Below are 6,241 nucleotides of genomic sequence, written 5' to 3'. Positions count from 1 at the left end.
TTCACTAATAATATATCATCGATACAATGTAAAAATTAAAAATAAAGAAAGAAATGTTTTGTTACTTAATATATATATTACAAAAATTTAATAAATTGTTTTGCTAATTTTCAGCATTATTTTTATATTAACCGTTTATATCACTTATTTAAATTTTAAAAAATATTCTATTATCCTATTTTAATTGTTTATTATAACGTTATTTCTAGGAAATAACTTTGATGGAATGCCACAAAAACACAGATAGTAAATTGTACCCACTATGCAATTTATTCGTAGAGATTTTACACAAAGAACCTAATAATTATATACATGATGATTTATATAACAATGTAAATGATAATGTAAGCAATTTTATGATAATATTCGTAAATTTGATTGACAATTTTTTCATTTTACATTAAATCAATTACATCTTATGATATTTATATAATCTTTTATTGTAATTGAAATTAAATTTAAAATTTAATTAAAGTTATGTATTCTAAAATACAATTCTGTTTTTGCAGTTTGACAACAGACTGAAGAAATGAACTTTCTAACAGGTCAACAGCGATTACATCGTTTAATAAACATGAATTTAAAAAATAAAATTTAATTATTGGAAGTTTTTCTAATTGTTTATAAATAAAGAATTTGTTTGAAGCATATATACAGTTTTATATTAATCTTTTTCAGATTAAGTAAACATTACATTCTACAGAATTTCATTTACTTGTGAATTAAAAAATAAACTTTAGAATCGTTTAATTGAAACAATCATTTAATTAACTAAATTAAATTGTAAAAAATAATAAAAATTAATATAATGATACATTGTGGATCATTTTAATCGATACAGCGAAATAATTAAAAAAATACACATCTAAAATATATATATATATATCATTGAACCAAAAAATGTTAGTTTCGAGGGAGTCACAAAATGAAACTATTGGTTTCATTACAGATGGCTCTGCAATTGGTTATAATAGGGTAAAAATACATTTTCTTCCTATTTTTGTTGCATATTGCATTCAACGTCAAAAATAAACAAACTTTTATCTAAAATACTTCTTTGAAAGATGCACTCATCAGAAGTTATGAGTGAAATTTTACGCAGCTTTCACACAGTAAAGTTTTCTTTGAAAAAAGTCATCAAAAACTATTATTATTTAATAGAATCATTTTTTAAAAAATATTATTATTTACAAAAACGCTATTACCACAGCATGTGTTTTTTCATCACAGTAAGCTTGTCATAAAGAAATTTTGATATTTTTAGTGGAATCACAAATGCAGTAATACAGTAATCGTTTCGTAATTGTTTGTGCTTCTCGTTCAGTTATAGACTTGATCGTTCTGATCTACACCTATTTTCGACCATCTGAACCAACCCTGTTCATTTTGGTTTCGTCTGATCAGACAACCTCTTCCAATCTTCCAATGTTTTAGTCTTCACAGTTAAGACACTACCTTTGATATGATTGGTAAGTTTAGGCTTATTAGGCTAAATGGTCATGTTATGTTTTAGACTTAGTGAATAGTTGAAGTATTCACTTGTACTCCTAAGCCATCTATCCATTGTCTTTACTTGTAATGCCGTGTCTCACCATAACGTCCGCTCGTTATCAAACGTATAAAGTATCTTTTTGTTTTGGCATTCAATACCTTCTTCCTGCCAAGTCTTAAATTTTGATGATATGACAGATCACTATTTTTCATTCTCGACACCCTCGAACGTCCAACTGCAGCTGCCAAAGTTGTTCGTTTTCTCAATAGATAATCCTTTCTTTAGCGGGTCATTCGACAGCTTTCTCTTGCTGATGCAATCAAGCAGCAGCTCATTTGCTTATTTATACTTGACGTGTTAATATGCTTTGGAGGATTTTCACATTAAGTGTAAAGAAAGATTCCTAATAAAACGAGAAGAGAGTGCTGATAATTAAAATCAGAGTCTACTAAACGATAAAAGTGTTATTGCAATTGACAAAAACCTTTAACTAATCAACAAATCGTTACTACTTATTTATTTATAATGAGATAAAATCCTCGCTTTTGTGACTACGTTTGAAATTCCCCTGTAAGACTGCAGAAATTTTAATATAAATCTTATTCCATCATGATAACCACTTAGCCTCACTTAAGTGGCCAAGATAGGAGTATCTTAAAGCGATATTTATCCCAGTTTACGTAGTCAACAAAATAGAAAAATTCAACGTAGTGATTAAAGGACTTTAAATAAGATTTGGTGCTATAGTTTTGGAACTGTTCCCCGAGTACACTCACACAGATGATATTCAGATAAAATATTCTTTATTTACACTGGGCAAATTAAATTTATCTTTGAAATTTTATAAGACATAAAACAATTATATATAAATTTTTCAATAATTTTACACAAAATCTGATTGTATTGTGTAAAAATGTACTTTAAATTACCGATTATGGGTCTATGTTACTCACACTCACTCGCAACAATCTACGAAGTAAAATATCGATGAGTAGTAATAATTTATAAAAGGTTATTTATAAAATTTATAAAAAATTTATTATCATCATCATTAAAAGGCAGTAGACACAATATGTCTACTGCCTTTTATTGATGATAATAATGTGGGTACCGAGGAGGGACGACCAGGTCAGACCTCTGTCTAATTTCGGCTAACAAGTCGGAGGGACTTGCCCACGTGTCAGAGAAGGCTTATTTGTCGGTACGAATCCCGTAGGGACGGGACTACGTTTCATCCGGTCGAGTGTAGGAGGGAAGGTGGAGTCGTGGTAAGGCGATAAGCGAATATTCAAGCAAACAAGACACCATTTAACAGGATAACAACGATTTAATGGAAAACAAAATATACGTTACAAAAATCTGACATAAAAGGGGTAGCATATAAAAAGCTATATATCCCTACCACGCGAAGAGAGAGAGAGAGAGCTCACATAAATGGGTTCCATACCTCTTGGACAATCAGTAATTCAAATATGCTGTTCGTCACGATGATCGAATATTCCTTTTTAGGGAAGGGTCGGTGGCACTTGAGGCACAAAAGTCAAATATATTCCGTAGGCACAAAGGGTAAGATCGCGACTCGATCTAAATCGATGATTGACTCTTCTCTCCGGTGGGAAGGAAGCGTCTTATGTAGCTTTTTGCTGGGAAAGTTGGTCACGTGAATGTGCTTAGGCCATAGGTGTTCCCGGGATTGGAAACAATACGGCGAATTCGGGCGCTAACTATAAACTTAAGTTGCAAGATGATCTGTACTCAGCGTAAGAACAATGGATAGTTGACAGTTATACGGCCGGGACGCATATTTTCTCGTCCAGGACCGTTTTTTTCGGCAGGATGTTTATAATAGGAACATTTTCGATTCAGTATAGGGAACAATTTATTATAATTCGGATTATATTCGGATTATATCCGGATATAAGAAAGGGGTAATTATTAATTCGGATATAATTTATTAAAACTTTACGTTCAAGGGGATTTCCAGATCTCAAATTCAAAACAAAAATAAATATATAGAGAAAACAATTATATATAAATTTTTCAATAATTTTACACAAAATCTGATTGTATTGTGTAAAAATGTTCTTTAAATTACCGATTATGGGTCTATGTCACTCACACTCACTCGCAACAATCTACGAAGTAAAATATCGATGAGTAGTAAAAATTTATAAAAGGTTATTTATAAAATTTATAAAAAAATTATTATCATCATCATTAAAAAAATTATCATCATCATCCTTTTAATGATGATAATAATAATAATCAGTGCATTTGATTTAATAATTTTTCTCAGTTTTTCTGTGAAAATACAATACTCAAATAAAACTTTTACTAACATTTCACGAACATATTATAAGAGTTATTGGGTATCTCTCGGAAAATCAGAGATGATCTTGCAGCCATGAAATCTCCGAATAACATGTTTTTGTTCGACATTTAAGGATTTATTATTATTAATATTTTTTCTGCGACAGTTTTAAAGATAAACCGATATTATTTGTCACTCTTTAAACAGGGTGGGCTCATATTAGTATTTTGTTCGTTTTGTTTAGAACAAAATATTTAAAAAAAATATATAAAATTAAACAAAAATAAAAGTTTTAAATATCGACATCAAGCGGTCTGTAGTCGTATGAATTTAAACACCTAAATAAATAATTGGGATTTCCCGCATTTTATTTTTCTTTTACTTTCGTGGTTCTATTACATTTATAAGAGGAAAAGTATGGCGATCGGTTAAAAAATGAGCCACAAAATTTTCACATATTTGCACTCAGAACACCTTGAAACATCGAGAATTGCAAAAATATTTCGGTGGTAATTTTTGTATGTATGAATGTTTAGATGTGTTTGTGGGGGGCACGATTTTGTTTACTCAATTTGAAACTTAATAACTCCCGTGATTTTTGTCGAAAATTTCTGAAATTTTTCACGGAGGTTTGTTTATTAGGTGGATTGATGCTGTTAAATTTTGATGATTAAAGGTCGACGGGGTGGACAGATAAACGGGGTCGTGTGTCATATCTCGATTACAGTCAGACTTAATAAGGATTTTACTCATTATCGTCATTTATAATTTTTTTATAAAACTCATTCCTACCCTCAAAATTAAGCTTTCTGCTATTTTATAATAATTAAAAATATAAAAAAGTCTTTAATAATAAAATATCATAGCAAATAACATCACACATGCAATATAAATTTTGGTTCGCGTAGTAATGATTGTTTCATATAACTTTCGACTATCGAAATCGACGTCATTTTTTACAATTCAATCGATTTTATTTAAAAATGATGTTTTACTTTTATTGATTTTCTATTTAAAACCAAGGAAAAAATTTAATTAATCCGTTTATCTTGCATCTTTTTGAATAAAAGGAAAAGGAGAGTTTATAAAAAGTAATTAGATTTAAAATCAATTGCATAAAACGATTATCGACTTATTTTTTATTCAATAATTTGAGAAATTCCCGAATATTGAATTTCATAATTTTTTTCCGAATTTTGATTTAAATATTTTTTTTTCCAAGCAATACGTTAATAGTGTCAATAGTGCATTTGAAAAGCAAAGAGTAGACGTAATTATATAAATCACTGCACCTGTTTAATATACACAAACGGAAGTAATTTAAGATCTGTTCGAATTCCGAAAATTCATTATTCGGAGTGAACATGAAATGTTTAAACATCTTCGTCATAACGTCTTTTCTCTTTATTAAAGAGATTTATGGAAATAGTAAGACTGAATTACTAATTAGTTTGTCTTAGATAATTATAAATTTCTATTAGCAGAATTTAATAAAATTATTATTATGCTCTTCGTAGTCAATTAAAATAAGAAAATATATTATTAAATATAGTTTTTAATATTTAAATAATTATTTCATCCATTATATAGAAGAAACATGTTTGACTAAAGCCGATTATAGAATGTTTGATTATAGAATTCAGATAGTTGTTAATAATATTTAACTCGCGTTGCAAAGCGATTTTAGTTGGTGCTAATAATAAAAGATCATCTGCGTATAATATATAGTGATAGGATTTTCCAGAGATTTGAATTCTTTCATATCACTTAGAAATAATTTATGAATATCATGTAAATAAAAATTAAACAGGTATGACGATAGCGGTTCTCCTTGTAATAATCCACGGTTTAAGTTTAGTTCTGGAAATATTTGGTTATCGTGACTAATAGTAATTCTGTAGATTGAAAACAGTTTGGCAATAGTATCTGAGAATTTTTTTCCAGAGCCACAGATTTGTAGTTTATTTACCAGAGTTGGAAAATTGACTGAATCGAAAGCTTTGGATATATCGATGAAAGCTGGGTAGATTTTTCTATGCCTTTTTATTATGTAGATTTGTATTATTGATATTAAGAAGAATAATGCCATTTCGGTTCCTTTTGATTTTTTAAATGCGAATTGAAATCTCGAGTTCAAATTAAGTTCCTCTGTCCAACGTTGGAATCGTAAAGCCAGTATAGAAGCAAAGCATTTTCGTAGTGTTGGCAATAAGGCTATTTGACGATAATTTGCAGGGTCTTTTCTGTCTCCTTTTTTGTAAATCATTAATAATTTTGCTGTATTCCAAGTTTCCGGAAAGAATTAAATAGTTCAAGCAGTACACGTTTTCCAGATGGTGGTAATAATTTTAAAAATTTCACTGTAATAAGGTCGATTTCAGGTGAGGATTTTGTTTTCATTTTATTAATTGATGCATCCAATTCGTCATAGGTAATTA

Source organism: Centruroides vittatus, unplaced genomic scaffold (assembly GCF_030686945.1).
Source record: "Centruroides vittatus isolate TY-2023 unplaced genomic scaffold, ASM3068694v2 contig_926, whole genome shotgun sequence".
NCBI classification, from domain to species: Eukaryota; Metazoa; Arthropoda; class Arachnida; order Scorpiones; family Buthidae; genus Centruroides; species Centruroides vittatus.
This window is presented reverse-complemented; position numbering follows the sequence as displayed.